Source organism: Macaca fascicularis, chromosome 5 (assembly GCF_037993035.2).
Source record: "Macaca fascicularis isolate 582-1 chromosome 5, T2T-MFA8v1.1".
Taxonomy (NCBI): domain Eukaryota; kingdom Metazoa; phylum Chordata; class Mammalia; order Primates; family Cercopithecidae; genus Macaca; species Macaca fascicularis.
The window spans coordinates 173,603,097-173,629,448 of NC_088379.1; the positions used below are offsets into that span (position 1 = coordinate 173,603,097).

The 26,352-nt window shown below is 41.7% G+C and overlaps 1 protein-coding gene across 14 annotated transcripts in view; it reads left to right on the top strand.

The window, feature by feature from the left end:
- PALLD (palladin, cytoskeletal associated protein) overlaps positions 1 to 26,352 on the top strand; it is a 434,802-nt gene that overhangs the window by 274,996 nt on the left and 133,454 nt on the right. The gene's annotated exons all lie outside the window — the stretch shown is intronic.

A 26,352-nucleotide genomic window follows, 5' to 3' on the forward strand; every position in this document is an offset into this window, starting at 1 on the left:
TTCCAAAGTGCTGGGATTACAGGCATGAGCCACTGCCCGGCCTGTGTGTGTTTCATTTGAGTGTGTATCGGTGACTTTTCCAGTGAAGAACATCCATTGTATCCCAGTCAAATATGAAAAATGAGCTGTTCTCCTGGCTTCTATAAATCAGATTTCCACTCACACAATCCTGGAAGAGTGTATCTGTGCACATGCCTGCCCTGAAACTATCTGTTAGAACTATCCTTATGGTGACATGGAAAAATTTGCCTCATCTGTATAAGGTCTCGTCTTTGGACAGAGGAGAAAGAATTGGGAATTTCAGGCTTGAATCTTTCAAAGTGCAAAGCTTGAAAGGTTGAGATTGAGCACAAAGTCTGGGAACTCTGTGTCTCTGCCTCGGTCTGCGAGAGACGGGGCTGGGCTGGTCTCAAAGCTGCTGCCTAGAACTCAACTGTGGGCTGGCGTTACCCTTTTGAACTCCCCCTGCCTGCTACAATTCTTCTCTGCTCTATCATGGGTCCCAGGACAGTTTCTGCTCCAGACTGTCTGAGGAGCTTAGGGAACTCTGAAAGGAAACCTTTTAAGTCTGCTTTTCTTGAGAATGCTAAACCTGCAAAACTTGGCCAGGCATCATATTGGGTCTCCCTCTGTGGTGACTCAGAAATCTCAAGGAGAGCAGGAAAATCTAGAGGAACACTCATAATGTTGAAAGGGCCAGAGGGCAGGAGGAATGAAATTTGTATTTCCATTGAGTGGGTGATATTTTTCATTTCAAAGCCCAATGTAAAATCTTGCTGGTTTTTAGTTATCTACAGATTGAGAATATAAACACTGCTATTAAAATATTTCATCTCTCCCAAATGAGGCCATGCACAAGTTTCCTTCTATGTACAGAGCCTTCAGCAACATCCATACCAAGCACAGGCAGACATCCAAATCTACTCTTTTTACTTGAAGGGAAACGGTGCTATCTCTGCAGGAGACAGAGGCTCGGAGAAAGGAAGAGAGGGGTCTTGGAAGGTCAAGGCTGAGTTGAGGGAGAGGGCAAAATTAATAGGTCAGGAAAGGCAAACCGATTCTAATGATTTCTTTCTATCACTAGCAACATCTACTCTGGAAATGGTTGTCTAAGGTTATGCCCTTTCTAGTAATATTCAGACTCGGGTTACTCAAGCTTAGTTAAAAGAATTTGCTAGCATTTAAATGTTGGATTGCTGGCGAGAATGGAAAAGCCCGTCTCCCTTCAGGCAAGGTCCTGCCCTGTGCTTTTTTGTGTACCCCTCTGCCCGGAGAATAACCAGGCTATTTGAAGTTCACACAATCAATAACCACGGAGCCGCACCCGTGGGTAGCTCTCCAGTGCTGCCTGCTCGTTAACAGGTCCTTACGGAGATGGGTCTGATACATAAGTGCCGGCGATCTTCAGGACAAACCCAATACAAGGAGAGAACCTAAGCTTGGTTTTTAACCTTCCCAGGAGAAGGAAGTATCTCTGGTTTTCATAGAGCACTGAAATCTTTTTTGTACTTCTGTCTTTTTCCATTGAAGGTGGGATTGTTCTACCCTCTCCAAAGTCAGCCCTGAACCAGGGGGTTTTCCATGACTTTCTGTGACCATCAGCATTCAACTGATGCCTGTTTCCTATACACTTCAGAGAGAACCAGAGCTTCACGAGTCAATTAACACATTCCTAAGAATCAAAACTTAGTTTCTGGGCTGGGCGCCATGGCTCACACCTGTAATCCCAGCACTTTGGGAGGCCAAGACGGGTGGATCACTTGAGGCCAGGAGTTCGAGACCAGCCTGGCCAACATGGCAAAACCCCATCTCTACTAAAAATACAAAAATTTAACTGGGTGTGGGGATGGGCACTTGTAGTCCCAACTAGTTGGCAGGCTGAGGCAGGTGAATCACTTGAAGCCGTGAGGCGAAGGTTGCAGTGGCCAAGATCACACCACTGCATTCCAGCCTGGGCAACAGAGCAAGACTCCATCTCAACAACAACAACAAAGAAAACAAAAAAAGAAAACCCCTTAGTTTCTGAAACCCGTAATGCAAATACATATTCCTCCAAAGGTCTCAATGTTCTTATCTCAAAATACACATTTTATTGCTTTTGAAATACATGATTCTCATATCCCTTTGGCATGAATTTGTACGAATCCTTAGATTTAAGTATGTAAAATATAATAAAAACAAAAGTGCGTGAATACCCCCTACTGCAGAGTTATGCAAGCCTAATATTCAAAGCATGACATATTAAATATTATACTTTAAAGACAGAATTAGAACATGAACACATGTATAATGTCTTTGCCTCAACTTCAAAAATGCACAGTTGTAGAGAGCCTGGAAGAGACATTCAGGAACGGGCCCCAACAAGCCTTGCTGTGGTGTGGTCCTGCTTATCCGATTGTTGCTCAATAATGTGCCTTCCCGGAGGCATAGAAGGCACGCACCCATACATTCACACCCACAAAAATGTCACCTCATTCCCCAAAGATTGCCAGGCTGGGCATTGACCTTCACTTAAGCAGAGCATCAGTGTGGTGTGGGCCAGCTGCTGGAAGTGGAATTGTTTCTAAATCTGGGTACCCACACCGTAGAAGGCTTGTCTACACTGGTCTCAGCCATCATCCCCCCAGACACACCCAGTTCTTTACCACCTGATTCCCTCAGGGCCGCTCTCCTTCCCGCTGCCAGCACCCCTTGTTTGTAGCTTTGGGGATCCTGGATGTTTGAAAGATTCGTTTGTCCACAATTCAGGTGTTAAGTCCCCCTTCCCTGGATGCTAGGGAGGGCGGCAGCAGCATGTCGTGGTCACTCAATTTGCTAATCAAGAGAGAACCCCTGAAGGAGTATTTAGGAAACATGGGGGGTACTATATATTTTTGTAAATAGAAACTTGTTTCCTGTTAATAATTAAACCATTTTTCTGATAGCAGAAACATCAGCACAGGCATACTTTATCCATTTATGGTTGGTTAACACACAGAACCTCTTCTACTGAGTAGGGTTAATAATACTTAGTATGTGCCTAGCATTCAGCACTCGCAACAGCCTTGTGAAATAGGACTATTTTTATTCCCATTTTACAGATAAGGAAACAGAGACCAGAGGTGCAATAACTTTCTTAAAACGACTAGAATGAGCAAGTGACAGCTAGGACTCGAACACAGGCTGTTGGCCTTCAGAATCTAGGCTCCTAACACCAGACACCAAAGTCAAGTCAGTGCCAAAGTTATTCCATACAAATGATACTTGTTTTCTCGCCTTTTCAATGTTCATATTATCTCTGCTCTTATTTTCATCTTAATTGTACACCTCCCCTTACATGTATTTGCAAGTATCTCACTTTGCAAAATGGAACTGATACTTACTAAACCTCCTCAAAAAAAGCACGAACAGCCCCAGAGTGATGATGCCCAAAACTTAAATGACCACAGCAACCAGTGCCGTGCCAATGAGTTTTGGAGCTGAGTTTTGGTCTTGTCCATAGAACCTTTTAAGTTGAGAGCTTATAAATAGAGGGTTTCTATATTCTGTGAATGATAGAGGTACATAGTTCCAATTGTATTCTGTATTACGTGTTTGTGCCCTCATTGCATAAATGTGCCTGATGCCCTAGTGGAGGCCAGCTTCTTGAAAGCAAGAACCACGCATCCCATTCGTCTCTGTATTTCCAGAGCTCAGCACTAGTGGGTGCTCAATAAATATACTGAATGAATGAATAAAAGTATTACTGCAAAGATCAATAAGTCTCATGCCAAAAAAGAAAGGAAGAAAAAAGGAGGGAAGAAAGGAGGAGTGAGCGAGGAACAAAAAGAGAAAGAGGGAAGGAGGGTGAGCCTCTTCAGAAAGACGGCCGCTCATGCATGCTCTCTTGGGCATGGAGTAGGTCACTGGCTGGATGTTTAATGGGTTTACATTATTCCTTAACAGTCATTGGTTCCAAATGAGGCATCTCTGATGGCTCCGTGCTGGCTTGTCTTGCCGCCTATGACATTCTCCCAACAGTTTAGAGTAGGAGAGGATTTTAGAATATAATAGTAACAAGTAAAATTAGCATTGTTTGGACTCCAGGTACCAGTTTGAAATTACATTGTTTAGAATATAACAATAACAGTGAAATTAAATCGTGGTCTTAAAGTGAATAACGGTAAAGCCATTTGTGATCTGAAAAGCCCAGCCTGCCCTTATCTATCAAAATCCTGGTGTCTGAAGAAGTCCAAAATGAAAACACACTCTGAACAGATTTCTAGCAGAAGCTTCCACCAGGTTTTCATCACGGCAAGCCCTAGAAATAGTCTGGACTACAAGCCGGTCTTTTTAAAACCATGCTCCTGTATTTAATCACTAAGATATAAAGTTTATAAGTTTAGAAATTCAGGGATAAAAGTAACCCACTGGCCGGGCGCGGTGGCTCAAGCCTGTAATCCCAGCACTTTGGGAGGCCGAGACGGGCGGATCACGAGTTCAGGAGATCGAGACCATCCTGGCTAACACGGTGAAACCCCGTCTCTACTAAAATACAAAAAAAAAAAATTAGCCGGGCGAGGTGGCGGGCGCCTGTACTCCCAGCTACTCGGGAGGCTGAGGCAGGAGAATGGCGTGAACCCGGGAGGCGGGGCTTGCAGTGAGCTGAGATCCGGCCATTGCACTCCAGCCTGGGCAACAGAGCTAGACTCCGTCTCAAAAAAAAAAAAAAAAAGTAACCCACTGAGTGTCAGGCCTGATTTCTAAGTGCTGTTCAGGTGTGATCTCACAACGCTCTCAGCATTTCCCATACTGTCACCACTTCACAGATGAGAAAAGTGAGGCAGACAACAGGCAAGTGACTGGTCTAAGTGGTAGAATAAAAATATTACCCCAGCCCCAGAGCCTCTGCACTCAGCCATCACCGTGTACTGCCCCGTGGTGAATTTCATCTGGGGTATGACAAGACCTGCTGATTTTTTGTCCCTTGCCTTTTCTTATTAATGTCTGTTCCTTTGCAACAATGGCATCTGCTGAGCCCCACCCTGCCTCCCCACCCACCTCCCCGCCTGTTCTCTCTCTCAAATCTGAAAGGTCACGGGTACACACCCAACTTCAGATAGCATTTAGTTAGCTTCCCCTCCAACACTGAGGAAATGTTCATTAAATGCTCCAGCCATTTAACAAGTCTATTTAACTTCATTTTCAATTTAACCATGTATTATTTCAGTTTCCTTTTCCTCCGTATTGTATAGCCCTGGGAATAAGAGTTGGAAATGTGCCTATCATAAGCTGAGTCACATTTTAAGTGTCCCCTCCTCTCCAGCCACTGTTTTCTTTCTTTTCTTTTTTTTTTTTTTTTTCAGTAAAAAAATATATATATTCTGTGTAAAATAAAACAGATTCAGAAAACTGCATAAAACAATTCATTATATAAATTGTATATATAATGAATGAAAGAAATAGAACTTTCTACTTGTACTTGCCCCAGAAGCCATGTGACCCATCCCAGTCACAGTCCCTGCCACCTTCAAAGTCAGCATTATATTAACTTATAATACTTACATCCTTGTGGATTTTTTTCATTGCAGATAATTTTTAACATTTTTGAGGTATAATTGCTATATATAAGAAAGAGCGCATATTTAATGTATGCAATGTAATAAGTTTTGACATACGTATAATGCCCTTGGAAGCATTACTACAATCAAGATATGGCTGGTGCAATCAATACTGGCTGGGTGCAGTGGCTCATGCCTGTAATCCCAGCACTTTGGGAGGCCGAGGTGGGCGGATCACTGGAGGTCAGGAGTTGGAGACCAGCCTGGCCAACATGGTGAAACCCTGTCGCTACCCAAAATACAAAAATTAGCCAAGTGTGGTGGTGCACACCTGTACTCTTAGTTACTTGGGGCACTAAGGCATGAGAATCACTTGAACCCAGGAGGTGGAGGTTGCAGAGAGCCAAGATCATGCCACTGCACTGCAGCCTGGGCAACAGAGCAAGACTCCATCTCAAAATTAAAAAAAAAAAAAAAAAAGATGGCAAATACGTCCATCATCCTCAAAAATTTCTTCCTACCCCATTATAATCCCTTCCTCCTGCCACCTGCTCCCTCCTGGTAATCACTGATCTGCTTTCTGTCACTATATATTTGTCTTCATTTTCTAAGTTTTTATATAAACGGAATCTTTCCATATATACTCTTTTTGTTTGATTTCTTCCACTCAGCAGAATTACTTTAAAATTCATCCTTGTCATGTTACATGTATAATAGCTCATTCCTTTTTATTGCTAAAAAGTATTTTGTGTACATAAATATGATCTCTATGCTTATATATATCACAATTTATCCATTCAGTTGTTGATACTTACATCATTTTCAATTTTTTACTATTATAAAGCTGTTTGTGACTATTACAAGTGGATGGGCTTTTTTTCAAAATGATTATATCATTTTACCTTCCCACCATCATTGTATGAGAGTTCTAGTTTGTACACATCCTAGCCTGCACATGGTATCATCAGTTTTTCTTAATTTTAGCCACTTTAACAGGTGTATAGTAGAATTTCATCTTGGTTTTAATTCGCACTTCCCTAATGACAGATGACTTGAGCATCTTTTCATGTGTTTATTTGCCATCTGCATATCTACCTTGGTGAAGTGTGCTTAAATCTATTGCCCATTATTTAATTGGATTGCTTGTTTTCTTATTATTGAGTTTCTTGTTATAGTATTTATATATTCTAGATACAAATTATTTATCAGACACGTGCTTTGCAAATATTTTCTCCTAGTCTGTGGATTTTTTTTTAATTTCCCTCAGTGATGGAGCAGTTTTTAATTTTAATGGAGTCAAATTTATCAACTTCTATGTATCATGCTTTGATATCTTATCAAAGAAATTCTTGCCTAATCCAAGCTCACAAAGATTTTCTACTATGTTTTCTTCCAGGCACACATATTCTAGTTTATGTTATGTGTTTAGACTTGTGATCTATTTTCAGTTAATTTTTATATGGTATGAGGTATGAATTGAAGCTCTTTTTTTATTTGTTTGCATATGCATTTGATTGTTCCAGCACCATTTTCTGAAAAGACTGTCTTCTTCCTCCACAAGATTGCCTTTGTAACTTTGTCAAAATTGGTTGTCCGTATATGTGCGAGTCTATTTCTGGACTCTATTCTGTTCAATTAGTCTGTTTGTCTTTATGCCAGCACTATACTGTTTTGAGTACTGTAGCTTTACCGTACATCCTAAAATCAGATAATGTTAGCCTCTCACCTTTCTTCTATCTAAATAGAAAGTTGCTTTGGCTACTCTTGGTCCTTTGCATTTCTGTATAGATTTTTGAATCAGCCTGTCAATTTTTACCAAAAAGCTTGCTAGGATTTGAATCAAGGTTATGTTGAATCTATAGATCAATTTGAGGAAAGCTGACATCTCAAAAACATTGCATCTCCTGTCTCATGAACAAAGTATGTCTCTCCATTTACTAGGTCTTCTTGAATTTCTCTCAGCTATGAGTTTTCAGTGTAACAGGTCTTGCACATCTTTTGTTAGATTTATTCCTATTTTATGTTCTTATGCTCTTGTGAGTTCTTAAATTTCATTTCTGATTATTTATTCCTAGTATGTAGAAATACAATTGATTTCTCTATTATTGATTCTATAATCTGCAACCTTGCCAAACTTATTCTAGTAGCATTTTTATAGATTCCATTCAATTTCTACATAATAGTATTGTTTCAAATAAAGATAGCTTTACTTCCTCCTTTCCAAACTAGATGCCTGCTATTTATTTTTCTTGCCATATTGCAATGGCCAGAGCATTCAGTAAAATGTTGAATCAAGTGGTGAGAGCAGATCCTTGCCTTGTTCCTTATATTAGGGAGAGAGCATGCAGCGTTTTACTTTTAAGTATGATGTTAGCTATGGTTCTTCATAGATGCCTCTGATTAGATTAAGGCAGTTTCCTTCTATTCCTAGTTCACTTAGAATTTTTTATAAGGATGTTGGATTTTGTTAAATGTTTTTCTGCCTCTATTGAAATGATCATCCAGTTTTCTAAAATTGTATCTGCTGATTTTCAAATGTTAAACCACCTCTACAGTCTTGAGATAAGCCCCATTTCATCATGATGTAATTTCCTTTATTGTATTTGCTTTACTAAAATCATTGTTAGTTTTTTTATGTTTTAAATATTCCCAGTATACTTGATAATCTGGGATCCCAATCTGGCTTGTTAGATTGTCTCTCTGCACTAAACTCTAGCTACGGTAGCTACAGTTTACTTAATTAACGACCAAGTAACATCGTTTTCTTCCATTTTAAATTTTGTATGACTTTGGCTGAGGGTCATTGAAAATCAAGGATGGGAATACACACACACACACAGGCACACACATACACACACACACACACACACACACTCTCTCTCTCTCTCTCTCTCTCTCCACAATCTTACATGGTGAGGTCCTGACTGAAGTTTATTAGGAAAACAGTAGGAGAGACAGTCCACAAGACTTTTCAACCTTCCCGAGTAGAGTAGAGCTAACATGAGACTAAGCCTACTCAGTGAGTCTCAGTGAAAACTGGGAAAGAGGGATACGGAGGAGAAGCAGTAAGCACTGCTGCAGTGTGGCTTGGAAGAATGCTGTAAATACTCCTTTATCCCATCATTGCTCCATTGTCCAGTCTTGACACAGGACTTCCTGCTGCCTTAGACTGAAATAGAATCACTGCCCCAAGATAAATGCGATGGGGGAGACAGGGTTTCGGAAGTGATTATCAGACACCTGCATGATAAGAGAAACTGGAAAGCAAAAACAAGGAGACAAGAAGGAAACAAGCCCAGTGTGTTCCCATGGGTTTTACACATAGACTCAGAATATCAGTAGCAGCAGGGACTGTGGCACCCCAGGCCACAATACCCAACTAACAGATAAGAACACCAAGGCTAGACTAGAGAGACTGTTCACCTGAGAGCATACTGTTTTGTTTTGTTTTGTTTTTCCCTCTTCTTGATATATCCAGAAAATACTTCCTCCTCCCAGCCCAGTTTAGCAATAACTTACTTCCTTGGAGAACAATGCCTCAACCCACAGTCAGGCCTTAGGTTGGTACAGACAGTGGCACTTTACATGCGTGGGACTCTCACCACCCGCTTCATTCAACTCTGCCTGAGGAGCACTCACTTCTTGGGTCCTATCACCGGTCCTGCACTATAATCCAAGGAGCCAGCTGCCTCTGCCGACAGTGTAAGTAATCTCAGGCTATTTTATAATCAGTCCTGGAGAACCCAGAGGGGGGCACCAGGCTCACCTCAACCTCAGATTATTTTTTGGATCCACTTTTCCCCGTCTTGGATGAACTTTGTGAACTTTGTGTTTGTGGGAGAGCACAGTGAAGGACGAACAAGGAAAAGGAAAAAAGGGGTAGGAGAACCAAAGGCAGGACAGCTTTTCCTTCCTCTTTTCTTTCCTGAATTTTTTTTTCTAGAGAAGTCTTCAAATATTCCAGCCTCAACTTTTTAAAAAGAAAAGGCAGAATGTTTTTAGCAGGAACTTTTTGTTTCTAGCTTACTGGGAGACAGTGGGAGGATGGACACTTTTGAGCAGATATGCATCACCCAATCATCTCCAGAACATCTGAATCGCTAAGGAATTGGTCCAAGTTGTTAATAATACTTCTGGTTTAAGACAGATAGATGAAACACCTTGTATAATCACTATATTCAATGTGTTTGACTCATGTATGGGACTTAGAATATAGATTTTAATAAAGTAGAGGCTTAAGCTTGCGTCTGCTTGTGTGTCGTACTATGGCGTATAACTATGATTTCCTTGCTGAATCCCTTTAGGGCAGAGATGGCTTTGGTCGTGATCAGATCTCTGGTGTCTAGCACATAGTAGATACTTAGTAAATATTTACATAACAAGCCTTTACACGGCACTGATTATGTACCAAGCACCGTGCTAAATACCTCAAAAATATAAGCTCATTTATTCCTCACTCACTGTTAGGAAACTGTCATTACTATCTCTGTTTTACAAAGAAAACTAAATCCAGAGAGACTGAGCACCTTGTCCAAGGTCACACAACTAGTAAAGGGAGGAGCCAGCATTTGAACCCAAGCAGACTTGCTCTTTTTGTTTGTTTGTTTAATTTTTTGTACAGGCAGGGTCTCACTGTGTCACCCAGGCTGGTCTCAAACTCCTGGCCTCAAGTAGTCCTCTTGCCATAGCCTCCCAATGCTGTAGGATTATAGGCATGAGCCACTGTACTCAGCCAAAGAGGTCCTGCTCTAAACACTTGCTAAGAATACATTGACATTGAATTTTTCAGTCATTAATGTTATGATGCTTATGAAATTGTGATATGATTCTGCCTGAAAAATGGGGATTATATGATGATTTCATTGATCTAAGACAGTTAACTAGACATCAGAATATATCTTCACTTCCTAAGTTATCCACTGGTTATTGATTCTATATTGGTTGATCCATAAGTAGGCATACATTTATTAGTGTACTCCTTACCCAACATTACTAATTACATTTTTACTTTAAAAAGCATCAGTGCTTCTTCTCTTACTACATGGAAATTAAAGATTCCTTTCGCAATTTTGTTTCTTACTCTTTCCACATTCTGTAATGTATTAAAAACATTAAATTACTCCTTTGTTCTTCAGGAACTGTTCATTTGAAACTCTCCAACGTAAGGTTGCTGGGGAAAAACATTCCTATGTTTTATTTTGATAATGAAATATTGTGTAGTTTTAAAGTTTAGACATATAAATTAATGTGAATATCATATATACACACACACATGCACACCCTTGCATCTAGTTTATAAATTCTAAGATAGTCATGAACATTTATTTTTAGATTTTGTGACTTATTTGGCTTTTAATGCACCACACAGTAAAATTGTTTATACTCTGTCATAGTTTTCTATTTTCTACCCACTTAGGGGAGACTACAATTATATAAAAGTTGCTACAACATTTTTAATTAATTACTTGACTCCAAATAATTCCCTTTAACATTCTAAATGTAATCATTTGACTCTGAGTAGATTCATTCCTCATTTAATATCTTTGTCACTTTCCCTTCAAATTCCTTCTACTGTTCTTTACTTTGGGCTAACTTTTGCTGTGCCTCTTTTTCTTCATTTCTAATCTACTATACATTCTTTTTTTTTTCTTTTTTTTTCTTTTTGAGACAAGGTCTCACTCCATTGCAGTGCAGTGGAGTGATCTCAGCTCACTCCAACCTCCACCACCGGGGTTCAAGTGATTCTCCTGCCTCAGCCTCCTGAGTAGCTGGGATTACAGGTGTGCACCACCACGACTGGCTAATTTTGGTATTTTTGGTAGAGACGGGATTTCACCATGTTGGCCAGGCTGGTCTCGAACTCCTGACCTCAAGTTATTCACCCACCTTGGCCTCCCAAAGTGCTGGGATTGCAGGCTTGAGCCACCCACCGCACCTGGTCTCACTACATTACATTCTTAATATGGTTTTGTTAGTGCTCTCTGTGCCAAAATCCTATTTTCCCCTCTTTTCCCTTAGGCAGGGCATGCACAGAGCAGATCTATTTCTTACCAACCCTTTTTCCATGGCACACACAGCTGCCCCTTGGCAATCCCTGACTGATGTAGCATTGCTCTCAGAAGATTTTAATCCAGCTTTCTTAGTCTCACCTAGCTTTATGGAAAATGAGAGGCTAAATATTTTCCTGTTTCTTATTAAGATTTGCATTGCTCATAGTATAGGTGTCCTGTGTAATTGCTCTAACATTTTCTCTTCACACAAGATTATCCAATATTCTCTCTTATCCTGCCTAATCCTTTTCCTTTTCTGTAGCCAGTTGCTATGAAAGGGGTGGCCATGGCAGACACTGTTGCAGTCTAATGTCAAAGATTATATATTTAATGTGAATGTGCCCGCATGTGTAGTTTTGGGTTTTTTGTTGTTGTTGTTTGTTTTTGGAGACAGAGTCTCACTCTGTCTCCCAGGCTGCAGTGCAGTGGCGTAATCTCGGCTCACTGCAGCCTCCGCCTCCCAGGTTCAAGCGATTCTCCTGCCTCAGCCTCCCGAGTAGCTGGGACTGCAGGCGCCTGCCATCACACCTGGCTAAATTTTGTAATTTTAGTAGAGACGGGGTTTCGCTATGTTGGCCAGGCTGGTCTTGAACTCTTGACCATAAGTGATCTGCCCACCTCGGCCTCCCAAAGTGCTGGAATTACAGGTGTGTGTAGTTTTCAAAAGAGCCATAGAGAGGAGTTGACATTTGAAAACATTCAAAATGAACATTTTTTAAAATGCCAACAGAATACTTCCCTGGAAAAAGGAGCCACAGATACTTGTGGCTTTCTTTCAATTTTCGCGATGACAAAGCTGTTGGATTTGACTTTTGAGTAGTAAGTCAGTTTGTCCTCGGGGCCTTTAATAACACCAGTATGGAATCAAAATTAGGAAAATGACTGGACTTTGGCTGTGTATACACCAGGTTCGTGACTGTTGAACAGGACGATATTTGAGCAGATTTACTGAGGTTTTGGGAGTATCTTCCTTCCCTGCATTTTGGCCAGTTTCAAGTCAAAAGTGAGCATAACCTAGTTAATTGCAAAGGAAAAGGGCAAACCCGGAGCCAGCAGCTGGAGAACCACGCTGTGCAAGGGCACATACAGCACGGTTGCTCAGCATGGCTGGCGTGGTGGAGGGGATAACTATGACATGGTGTATGGCCAGGGGCAGAGGCCGGAAGCCTGTCGCAGCACAGCATGTTTCAGTGACATGATGACAGGAAGCCTCCGAGCAAATGCTGTTTGGAGATTTGAGGGAGGTGAGCAGGCTGTCGGCATTGAGGAAAACTGTCAGCAGACCACAGTGATGCAGGCGCTGGGCTGTAAGTCAGAACTCCTGAGGATTATTAAGATCATACCATTTTAGGAGGGCTGGTTACAAGGTAGGATACCAGGAGAGGAATACAGAAATGAGGGATAAGACAGACAATTCGGAACACAGCTCACAGAAGCCAGGAACAAGACGGGACCAAACAAGTTCAAGTACAAGCTAAAAGTCATGCCATCATTATATTGAAAAGATGTGATGAAAAAGTCATGTACCCACTGACTGATTTTGCCTTATTGCTTGGGCATGGTGAGAAGGCCCTCTCTTCCTATCATTGTTTTGATAAAAGAAAAAAAACTACCGTGACGCCCATCAGAGCTAAATGCTGTCTCTACCTGCCTTCCCCATCCAGGTTCATGCCTGGTTTGCTTAGGGATTATCTGATGTTACTAGCCATGTCTCTTCTTGCCTCCACTGGCATGGAAAATCTGGGTAACCACAAGCAAACTTGACCAGCCTGCTACCAGTGCCTGAAACTGAATATTATAGTACAACCGTGTGACACATTCAAAGATGCTGACTGCTGTGGAACACTGAGGCGCAACAGAACTTCACGGAAAGAAACGTTTCAGCGCACCCTCCGTTAGCCAACTCTTTTTGAGTGTGCTTGCAACTGTGCTGTCAGCGCAGAGCAAATTGTGTATTTACTCTAATTTTGATCCCAAACCCTAGGTAGATGCTTAATTTTTAAAATAGGCAGACAGTGTCAAGAAAATTAGTAGAGAAAAGTAAGTTTAAGCTAAAAATAAAAACAATGAACAGAAGTGTTTCCTATTCAGATGCTGTTTACTTTTTGTCTAAACCAGACACGAGCACCTTTTTCTAAAAAAAAAAAAAAAAAAAAGTCAAATAAATATTTTAGGCTTAGAAGACCATACGGATTCTATAATAGGTATTTTACATAGTCCTTGTAGTGTGAAGCAGCAATAGACAATGCATATGAGAATGGGCATGGCTTTGTGCCAATAAAGCTTGATTTACAGGCTGGGCATGGTGGCTCATGCCTGTAATCCTAGCACTTGAGAGGCCAAGGCAGGTGGATTGCTTGAGGTCAGGAGTTTGAGACCAGCGTAACCAACATGGTGAAACCCTGTTTTTACTAAAAAAAAAATTTTAAATTACAAAAAGTAGCTTGGCATGGTGATGTACGCCTGTAATCCTAGCGCTTTGGGAGGCTGAGGCATGATAATCATTTGAACCTGGAAGACGGAGGTTGCAGTGAGCTGAGACTGCACCACTGCACTCCAGCCTGGGTGACAGAGTGAGACTCTGCCTTAAAATATAAAACAACAAAGAACTCTATTTACAAAAGCAAGCAGTGGGCCAGATTTGGACCATGAACCATAGTTTGCCAACCCCTAGTCTAAAGAAAACAGCATTTCTACTCACAAATTATATATATATGTGTGTGTGTGTGTGTATACACACACAAAATGTATACACACACACACATATATATAGTACTGTTTCTGTTGAACAGATAAAACCATATATTCATGGTAGCTGCAAAAAGAAAAAGATACCTTTAAGTGACTTCCTCCTTTTTCATGGATAATGGCAATATTTATTGTTAAATATTTATTGCTGAGTACCAATTATGCTCTCTTTACTCAGTACTAAAGGAAGATTTTAAAACTCCTGGCAGCCTCTGATCTCCAGGAGCTCATAGTATAAGAAAGCTAAGCAATAATATTGCAAAGCAGTAGAATAAGCATAATGCAGAGAGACCCATGTGCACTGGGACAGTTTGATCGTCAGGAGGAGGTGTGGATCTAGATGGGCCCTGAGGGCCAGCTCATATTTCTAAAGAGGGGAGAGACAGGAGAGCATCTGGGGGAGAGGTGATGAGTCCAGGAGGATCATGAACAAAGATTATACAATCAGAGAAAATGAATAGTTAAAAGAAAGCAGGTAACTAGGCTAGCCAGGGCAAGATGATCATACTGGCTGTGCCTCTTCACCTTCATCCATGAGATACGGAGAGTAATAGTAGCTTCCTCATAGAGCTGTCATGAGAATTTAGAAAGTTAATATTTGTAAAATTCCTAGAGTAGTTCCCGACACATCATATATATTATATAGGTATTTGTCAGACAAATAAATGCTGGAGGTAGAGGTGGGGATTGGTTAATAAGGTATGGTAAGATGGAGTCGGGTTGAGGACAAGAATAATTTTCCAAAAACACTTTGATCATGTAACTGTATAGTGAGGGACTGCAATGTCCACTACCTTCAGGACAATTGCCAAACTCCCAACCATGCTTTCATAATTGTCCCCTGATCCCAAACAAGTGATCAGTAAGTGAGGAATGTAAAAGTAACTCTTGAGGCCAGGCGCTGTGGTTCACATCTATAATCCTAGCACTTTGGGAGGCCAAGGCAGGAGGATAACTTGAGGCCAGGAGTTCGAGACCAGCCTGGCCAACAACAATGAGATCCCATCTCTACAAAATATTAAAAGAAAAATTTGGTCTGAGAGCTAGGAGCAAGAGCTTAGGGAAAGGAGGAATAAAAGAAAGTAGTTGGCTACCAACAGACATCTGAATTCTTAAGCAATGAAAAGAAAAAAATGTAAAAGTGGTCCCAGCCACTTGGGAGGATGAGGCAAGAGGATTGCTTGAGCCCAGGAATTCAAGGCTACAGTAAGCTATGATTGTGCCACTGCACTCCAGCCTGGGAAACAGAGCAAGACCCTGTTCTCTTAAAAAAAAAGAAAAGAAAAGAAAAAGAAAAGACAAAAGAAAGGTAACTCCGGTTCCAGCACACAGTGCCACTGCAGGAGTGAGGAAGCCACGTGGGAGAATTGTTTCGTGGGAAAAAGCTGAGGAATGCTTTTGCACATGTTGTATTGGAGGTACTGGTGCCCAAGGGGAGACAGCCTGCAGGCAGGGGGAGGCTTGAGTTGGGGCTAGAGATGGACACTTGGGAACCATGAGCACAGAAGAGACCACAAACGTGTTGAGACAAGGGACGTGGGCGGGAGAAAGAGCAGGGCCATTGAATCTTGAACATTGCTCACACGTTCATTGATTTGGAAGAGACAAACTGCTGCGGTCAACCCAAGTCCGGAAAAGAGGATACAGAGATTCTCTACCTCCTCTTATTTGGGAATGCAAGTCAGGCGTGAGTTTCATAGCCAGAAGATGGTGAAGTTGTTCAGTGCACAGTAAGTCCATGAGAACAGATTTTCCCATCTTGAGCAGACCCTGCAGAGCCACAAACAATGCCGCCTTATGGACTCTGGTCAGTCTGGTCACGGGATACCTGTGAGGATTTCTTTCCTGTCGGAGCAGTGGCTTCTTTGAGATTTGGAGAGAGGCTGGTCTGAGGAATGCTTCTGGCTGTGGGTGCATTCCAGCCCAGGGGGATGTCCCAGACATTTTCCTTTTAATGAAGCCCCAGCTTTTTTCTCCCTCTTGCATTTTTTTTTCTTTTTTTTTTTTTTTTGTAATGAAAGGATTGTTACAAGGGAAATATAATGGGGCCCTGGCTGTGTTTCATTAACTTTTAATTTAAGCTGTTAGTATGGAATTAGTTAGCAGACTTGTGAATCAATTAGCTAGGCAGTGGCATTCCATTTTAACAAGGGGAGCACTGTGCAATCTCAGATGCTAGCTATGTGTGTGAATGCGCAGTTTAAAAGGAGCTAATCACAGTCCTTGCTCCTGCCTCCTCTACTGGTTCCAAGTGGACTCTGCTAGAACACGCCATGCACCATCCAACCCTTATCTTCTCTACAAATACAAGTTTGGATTACTGAATAAATCCAGTGGAAATTCATTTTTCATGCTGATGAACTCAAAGACTTTCAGAGTAAACCAAAACAATGCACTCAGAACTCTAGTGAAACATTTGAACATTTACCCTTTGATCCAGAGTTTCCCCATATTCTGGGAAGCAGTAAGTCCTGGGCAATTCTGCAGTCTTCTAAAAGTTCTTATATAAGCTTAATTGTCCTTCGTCATTTCCAAACCCCACCTCTGGTTTGGGAAGATCTGACAGCTGCTGTCTGGGTTTGGCGTACTTACTCCATTACTGGTCAAGAGGAGACCCAGTTAACAATTTCAGCCACAAATTTAAAGTCCAGTCATCTCAAAGGAAGACAGTGATGTAACAGGCATCACTGTTAAACCCTACTGGCTTTAAAATAAAGGGAGAAGGGACAGAGTTAGTTCTAATAAATTGTAGAGATATATAGAGCATTTTAAAACCAACTTGAGAAAGTTGTTGAATTAGCATCAGAAAGCCACAGAAAAATGCATAGAGGGAGAGAGATAGACTTGTGATTCACATTAATATTTTGGGCAATGGAATACTGTGTGGCCAATAAAAATGATTCAAATAGTATAGTAGAAGTATACTATTGTCGGCCGGGCGCAGTGGCTCACGCCTGTAATCCCAAAACTTTGCGAGGCCAAGGAAGGCGGGTCACAAGGTCAAGAGATCGAGACCAGCCTGGCCAACATGGTGAAACCCCGTCTCTACTAAAAATACAAAAATTAGATGGGTGTGGTAGTGCATGCCTGTAGTCCCAGGTACTCAGGAGGCCGAGGCAGGAGAATCACTTAAACCCGGGAAGTAGAAGTTGCAGTGAGCCGAGATCACACCACTGCATTCCAGCCTGGCAACAGAGCGAGACTCTGTCTCAAAGAAAAAAAAAAGTATACTATTTTCATAGAAGTATACGTATTGATATAGAAATATGTTTACCTGTCAGGTGTGGTAGCTTATACCTGTAATCCTAGCACTTTGAGAGGCCTAGGCCAGAAGATCACTTGAGCCCAGAAGTTTGAGACCAGCCTGGACAACATAGGAAAACCCCGTCTCTACAAAATAACTTTTTAAAAAAATTATCCAGGCATGGTGGTACACACCTGTGGTTGGGAGGCTGAGGCAGGAGGATAGTTTGAGTCCAGGAGGTCAAGGCTACAGTGAACCATGATTGAGCCACTGCATTCTAGCTTGGGCAATAGAGCGAGACCCTGTCTCAAAAAATACATATATGTTTATGAATATTGGAACATTTAGAAAGCAGTAAATATACTATGAAATACAATTCAATTTTAATTTCAGAATATTTCAGAATATTACATGCACACACATATATTGTCAGCAACAAAGAAAAAACTTGACTGGATAAGCAAAATTATAACACTGTTATTAATTAAAATTGTTATACAAAATTTGAGAACCATTTGGGGGTTACAAGAACATGAAAAGCTGTGGCTTGCAACCTTCGTAGGGTCCCAAAGCAAGATGGATGCATCCCAATGGGAGTTTAACACTTGACAATCTTTTATCAAGGTCTATATATCAGACTTGTTATCCATCCATCTAGCTAGCTAGCTAACTTACCTTCTATCCCTCTGTCCAGCTATTATGTATATTCACGAAACTCATTTTCGAAAGATGGGAGATAATGGTTCTAAATTTCAAAGAAATGTTTACACTTTGCCAGAAAGGTTTTCTTTTCCCCAGTCAGGGAGTGAAAAATGTCTGCTAATTCATTCCTGAACTTATTTACCTGTTTTTTCCACAAATAGTTATTAAGAACCTGCCCATCAGCCAGGTAATCAGGAATCCTAAGATTAAACTATTAGAGTTTTTTTCATTGTTCAAGTTTTCTGTTTTCAGTCATATTATGTGGGTGCTTCCTGAGCACCAGAGATCAAGGGAGACTGCTTGCAATCCTGATTGATAATAAGTGCAGTTTATCTGGAAGTACTATTGAAGTTTTCTTACAATTGAACATTTTTTCTAGAAGGGTGATGGTACTGCCTTGGTAAGACTGTCTAAACGTGAGCTGTCAGCACAGTAGCCACTAATCACATGTGGCTATTGAAATTTAAGTAAAAATTCAGTTTCTCTGTAATTCCAGCCACACTTCAGTTGCTGAACATCCAGATGTGGCCAGTGGCTGTCATATTGAACAGTAGAGACACAGGACATTTATATCATCACAGAAAGTTCTCTTGGGCAACACTGGTCTAAACCTAATTGCTGAGAACACTTGGGTATAAAAAGGCACTGTTCACATTTTTTCTCTTCATTGCTTAAGAATTCAGATGTTTGTTGATAATCAACTACTTTCTTTTATTCCTCCTTTCCCTAAGCTCTTGCTCCTAGCTCTCGAAGCAATAAGCTTTTCAGAATTTCAGTATTTGTCAGCACCGGCTCCACAGAGCAGGCATCAAAGGGCCAACATTACACACTTATGTGTATTTATATAAATTTGGTTAAATATTAATTTGAAATGGTCGTAAATGAGATTTCAGGTTTGCAGCAGCAGGAAAAAGGTCTGTATAACTTCACTCTAAACATGGTCATTAGTGTTAAGTTGTTAAACTGTAACTAAACTGGCATCTTTGTTAGGTAGTCACATTTCACTGGGTTTTGCTGTGTAGCATGTGATTCCAAAAATCTCAGTGATTTTTAACAAGAAATACTGCTCCCTCCCATAGATAGAAGGTGAAATGATCCCATTCCTAATTTTCATTTGAGTAGCAACCTAAGGACTAAATCACAATCCAGGAATTTTCCAAAGTTCCTTACAATTACTTTGAACTGGACTTTCCTTAGAAAAATGTCTAGAAAAGGAAAATACATAATGACTGGTTATTATTCTACTTTCTTTGTGTTTAGAGGCAGCACTAATTTTCAAGTAGAAATTTTTTTTTTTTTAATGTGAAGCCAATCTGGAAAAGCTGCATGCTGTATAATTCTAACCATATGGCATTCTGGAAAAGGCAAAACTATAGAGTCGGTAAAAGGATCAGTGGTTGCCAGGAGTTAAGGGGAGCTGAGGATGAACAGGGAGAGCACAGAGGATCTTTAGGGGGGTGAAATCATTCTGTGTGGTACTGTGATGGGGGATCCCTGTCATGATGCATTTGTCAATATCCATACAATGCACAACACCAAGAGTGAACCCTGGTGTAAACTGTGGACCTTGGGTGATATAATCAGGTGTCTTGAGGTTCATCAGTTGTAACCAGCGCCCCACTCTGGTGAGAGATGTTGGTAGTGGGGGATGCTGGGCATGGGTAGGGATGGGGAATACATGGGAAGTCTCTGTACCTTTAGCTCATATTGCTGTGAACCTAAAACTGTTCTTAAAAATACAGTCTATTTTAAAATTAATGACAATAAATGAATGAGTAAAGCATGATTAATACATATACTACCACCCAGATCAAAAGAATAGACTGTTGCCCCCCCAACTTCACATACTTCTTCCTTTTTGCAACTCTCCCCACCTTGAGAGGTAAGCCAAAATCCTGACTTTTGTGATAAAATTTATTTTCTTTATAATTGTGTGATCTATGTATGCATTTCTAAAACAATATAGTTTTCCTGGTTTGGAACTTTATATAAGAGGAATCATGACATACATACACTTTCGTATCTTGATTCTTGTGTTAAAATTTTGGTTTTGACACTCGTTCATGTTTTTTAGTGTTGGTGAGCATTTCTGTAAATCTTGACTCCAACTAGAACATTATACCATCTTTAAGAGGAGAGCTCAAATCAATGCATGCTACTGTGCAATGGGAAGATTTGGGGCAGGAGGAAAAATATGAAGAAAATATTAACCAGTGTATTTGATTTGTTTTAAAATACGTTTAATACTTCTGTAATTTTTGCAAGTGTATAATTTTCCTAGGTTCTAATGCAGTATAGAAAAGACATTTAGGACCGGGCGTGATGGCTCACGCCTGTAATCCCAGCACTTTGGGAGGCCGCGGCAGGCGGATCACAAGGTCAAGAGATTGAGACCATCCTGGCCAACATGGTGAAACCCCATCTCTACTAAAAATACAAAAATTAGCCGGGCATGGTGGCATGTGCCTGTAGTCCCAGCTACTCGGGAGGCTGAGGAAGGAGAATCACTTGAACCAGGAGACAGGTTGCAGTGAGCCGAGATTATGCCACTGCACTCCAGCCTGGTGACAGAGCAAGACTCTGTCTCAAAAAAAAAGACATTTAGTAGGAAGTAGTGCTGATAACTTGAACACAGACACTTTTGTGTTTTCAATTCAGGTTTAAAGTATTCATATATCGTAATTTAACTCACTAGCAGAGTGTACTTACCCTGCAGGCACACAATTTGCTCTCTCTTTAAGGAAAAAGTATAATCTAATCTGGTAGGAGATTTTTCTCTTTATTTTTAACTTAACACTGTGAAAAAAATAAAACACTGTCCTTGAGAAGGCATAATTTTTGAAATGCAATTTAAATGGTATCTTCATTTTAAATTGTGTGAAAACAAGACTTTCGCCTAAGTGTAAGACCAGAATTTTGCAAAATTCTGGCCCTGCCTCTCTGGCCTGCCTCTCTCCAGTTCTGCGTAGGGCAGCAGGAGGCCTGGCAATGTGAATGTCTCTAAATCCTACTGCTGCTCTAAACTGAGATTTTGTGGTTTCTTTTTGTTTGTTTGTTTGAGTCAGAGTCTTGCTCTGTCGCCCAGGCTGGAATGCAGTGGCGCAATCTTGGCTCACTGCAACCACCACCTTCCGGGTTCAAGCCATTCTCTTGCTTCAGCCTCCCCAGTACCTGGGACTATAGGCATGTGCCACCATGCCTGGCTAATTTTTGTACCTTTAGTAGAGATGGGATTTCACCATATTGCCCAGGCTGGTTTCAAACTCCTGACCTCATGATCTGCCCACCTCAGTCTCTCAAAGTGCTGAGATTACAGGCCTGAGCCACCATGCCTGGCATCTTTTTTTTTTTTATGTAAGAATTTAAACCATCTGGAATTTATATTGTCATCTAACATGGGGTACAGATTGAAATTTATTTCTCCCTGCCATTCATTGACCAATCTGTGCTTTCTCACTGATTTGAAATGGCACCTTTATCATTCTTGAAATTATTCATGCTTATGGCTCTTTCTGATTTTCTGTTCTATGCTGTTGTCCTCTATGTCTTCACTTTAGCCAGTGTCATGCTGTTTTAATTATTGTACCTTTAAAATCTGTCAGCATCTGCTAGCAGAGATATTAGCATGCATACACACACACACTGAGTATTCCTCTCTTTTATTACTGTTTATTATCAGGTAAACTTTTGCATATATATGTTAATTTCAGAAAAGTATTCCACTGTGATTTTGAGATATTGATTTAAAATTAAAATTTGATTTTGTGGAGATTTGACATCTTTAGATCACTGACTCTTACCATCCATGAAAATGACTCTCTCTCCATTAATTCTAACGCCTTCAATAAAGTTTTGCCATACTCTTCATATAGACCTTGTATATTCTTATTCCATATCCCTATGTTATAACAGACATCAGACCTATCATTTGACACCAACATCTGGCATCCAAGACCACAGGAATGATCCCCAAAGCAGTCTACACCCCCTCCCCACTAAGGCCCAGGAGGAAGTGTGTTTGCAGCCCTGACCTAAATCCACTTCTCCGTTTCTCTCCCCTGCACAGTGACCTCTGCCTGGCCAAAGCCCCATGGAATGCCCTAATCATATGTCCCTCTGCAGAGCAGTCCTTTCTTCAAAATGATCCCTCTTTTATTCCACCACCACCATAAGTCAATCTCCAGTTTCCTCTCTGGGACCCTGTATTAGTCCATTTTCACACTGCTATAAAGAACTACCCAGGACTGGTTAATTTATAAAGGAAAGAGGTTTAATTGACTCAGTTCTGTATGGCTGGGAAGGCCTCAGGAAATTTACAATCATGGTGGAAGGCAAATGGGAAGCAAGTACCTTCTTCACAAGGCAACAGGAGGGAGAAAAAAACACAGGAGGAACTACCACACACTTACAAAGCCATCAGATCTGCTGAGAACTCACTATCACGAGACCAGCATGGGGGAAACGGGCCCCATGATTCAATTCCCTCCACCTGGTCTCTCCCTTCACATGTAAGGATTATGGGGATTACAATTCAAGACGCGATTTTGGGTGGGGACACAGTCGAACCATATCACATCCCGATAGATTTTAAGCTAGGTGTTGATTATCTGATTGAAATAATTCTGAAGATTGTTTTAAGCTCCTAGACGACAAACTGTGAACAAAGCTGCCTTCTGGAGAACAGGATCAGGAGGTTGGGGGAAGGATACTTTACATATTTGCTTACTATTTTGTGTCACTTTATGTCTCCAAGTAAGTGCTTCTTTTATAACATAAAATCTTCTAAAAACAAACAAACAAAAATTGCTTTCCCCCTCCCAAGATAAGTTCTGTTTTAAAGGAGGAACTATTCAAACGAATACTTGGTACTGAACAGTCATTCCTATCTTTTGGGACCAAGGAACTCTTCACCAATTTGATGAAAATGGTAGACACTTTCCTCTGAAGAATGCACATATGTACACAGCTACAGTTTTGTGTAGGATTTCAGAAAATAAAAGGCTGCTGCCCTCAGCAGAGATTCGTATCTCTGTATAATTGGTGTCTGGTGAGGTACGTGTCACTGGATCAAGATTCCTGTGGGGGCTTCTGGTGTCCCCAGCTTCCTTGTCACACCTCATGTTGCATCACAGAGGCTGACTCCCAAAAGTTACTCAGCCCCTTTTTAGAATAAAAATAGCCTCAGAACAGGGTTGCTTTAAAAAAAAAAATAGGAGAGTAATTTTACATGATACCTAGTGAGTTGAGGAAAGCAGAACTAACCTAGGGAATATTGCCAAGTAAAAGAAGTTTGTCTTTATTCCGCAGCCTCCCCCGCCCCCACTCTGAGTCTCTCTATGACTCTTCTACTTCCTCTTGCCTACCCAAAATCTTGTCATCTTTAAGGTGCACCTGAGTCCTCTCCACTCCAAGAAGCTTTCCTTCGTTCCTCAACTCAAGCTTCCCACTCGCCAAACTTTCCCACAAAAGTAACCCAAACAGAAGAGAGAGGAGAGCTTGTATAGCCCAGGAGCTCTAGGGACAAAGTTCAAAGTACTCTACACAATCAAGGAATTCCACTCCAAAACACATCTGTGTGGGAGGATGCTGGGTGTGTCAACCCAGCAGATAAATTCTATTTAACCTTATTCCTTTTTTTTTTCTTTTTCTTTTTCTTTTTTCTTTTTTTTTTTTTTGGTCACTGGGTCACTCTGTTACCCAGGCTAGAGTGAGTCACCACTCGGTCACCCAGGCCAGGTGCAATCTCGGCTCAGGGCAACCTCTGCCTCCCAGGTTCAAGCGATTCTTCTACCTCAGCCTCCCGAATAGCTGGGATTACAGGCGCAGGCCACCACCCCTGGCTAATTTTTGTATTTTTAGTAGAGATGGGGTCTCACCATGTTGGCCAAGCTGGTCTCAAACTCCTGATCTCAAATGATCCACCCGCCTCGGCCTCCCAAAGTGCTGGGATTACAGGAGTGGGGCATATTTTTAAATGTACATAATACATGCATGTAATTTATAAGTAAATATACCTACATATTATATCTGTGTGTGTATATGTACATATATGTGTGTGTATATATATATACACATATACATATCACAAATAAAAATATAGAATGGAGACCAGTGCTTTAACTGAATACTAGTTAAATTACTTAACTCTGCCTTCCTGCTCCCTCCCACCTCACCCCAAATCAGGTTGCCTCAGAAAGAAGGGTAGAGAGTATTTAAGTGAGACCACCTGAGTTTGAATCCTGGCTCTGCCACTCACTAGCGTGAAACTTTGGCTAGAGATGACTTAACGCTTCTTTGAGCATAGGTTTCCCCATCTGTAAAGAGTGGGAGGCAAAGTGGGATTGCTGGAAGGATGAAATGGGTAAAGTGCTCAGTCCACATTGGACATGTCCAACGCTATGAAGACCTGCACAGGAGGAGCAGAGCTAATCTTCCCCTCCCGCAGTGGTTAACTCCTGCCCTGTGGTTCTGCTCTTTCTCTGCACTGGGTGAAATCCCAAGAGATCTCATAGCTTTCTAGCAGCTTTCAGATAGAAGTCTTCCCATCAGAAACAGATCATTCTCAGCATAGTAATTAAAATCTTGTCTGGTTCAATCATCTAAATTTGGGTGTAGGCCTAGGTGAAACGTCTCCCCACCCTCACACTATTACAGGAAGGCCGCGTTCTGCCCGGGGCATCCGCTGGGGAGGCACAGGGTTGGCCTCCTCTCTGGCTCTCCCCAACTTTCTAGGGGCTGTTTCTCCTCTAGGTCCACTGGCACTGCTCCTCCTGTCCTCAGCCTCGGGGCTTCTCTGCTGGTTCTCCAGGCCCGCTCCTCCAGCTGCCCTCTCAGTTAGGTTCCACCCCCACCCCCGCCGCTGCAAGATGGTCCGGTGGATGGAGTTCCTGTGATAATGATCGGGTAGGCTCCTTGCCAGGCCCACCGGGCCTGAGGCAAAACTCCTGCATGTCTATGGCCTGTCCTCCGGCATGAGAGTGTCACCCTTTCCCACCTGCCTGAAATTCCGAGGGACTTACGTCCTCTAAGGGGTCCCCTTGAGGCCCCTCCTACTTCACTGAATGTGAGAGGAAAGCAATCCTCTCCTCCCCCAGGGTGGGAGACAAAACATACAAGCACGCGTGTGCACACATACGCATACACACACGCGCATGCACACGTGCACACACATACATGCACACACGCATGCATGTACACATATGCATGCACATACACGTGCACACACACACACACAGACATGCATACGGCCTGCATGCACACATGCAGATGCATGCACACACGTGCACATACATGCACATATGCACACATACACGCACGAGCACACACACACGCATGCACACACATGCACGCACACACACACTCACACCCTCTGGCTTCCTCAACCCCTCTTTCATGAGCTAGAGGGGTAATCAGTGGCCAGGCTGGCAGAACTGGTTTCTTGCTGTGTGGACATAACATGTCCGTCTTTTAGCCTCTCAGTATGGTGGCTTGGCCCTTTCCTTCAGGGGGTGGAGTGTTCAGCATCTGTCATATTGCTCACAGCCTGTGGGGAATCAGCCAAAAGTGAGGCTGAAAGAAGTGCCAGGTAATATCTTTAACCCTGTGCTTAGTAAATAGTAAATGCGCAATGAATATTAGCGATCATTAGTAGCAGTAGTAGTAATAGTAGTGTGTTTTCTCATGGTCTTACTCTGGGCTGCTGAAACCAACCACTATAGACTGGGTGGCTTATAAGTAATAGAAATGTATTTCTCCTAGTTCTGGAGGCTGGGAAGTCCTAGATCTAAGCACCAGCAGCTTCAGTGTTTGGTGAGGGTTGGCTTCCTGCTTCATAGAAGGCTGGCTTCTTGCTGTGTGCTCATGTGGTGGAAGGGACCGGGAGCTCTGGGGCTGAGAGCGCTGATCTCATCCATGAGAGCTCCACCCTGGTGACCCAATCACTTCCCAAAGGTCCCACCTCCTAAAACCACGCCAGCGATTAGGATTTCAACATAAGAATTAGAGGGACACACAAACATTCGGTCTTTAGCAAGGTCTCAAAATGCCTGAGCTATATATAGCTTTACCACCATTTGAAAGTACAGTTCCT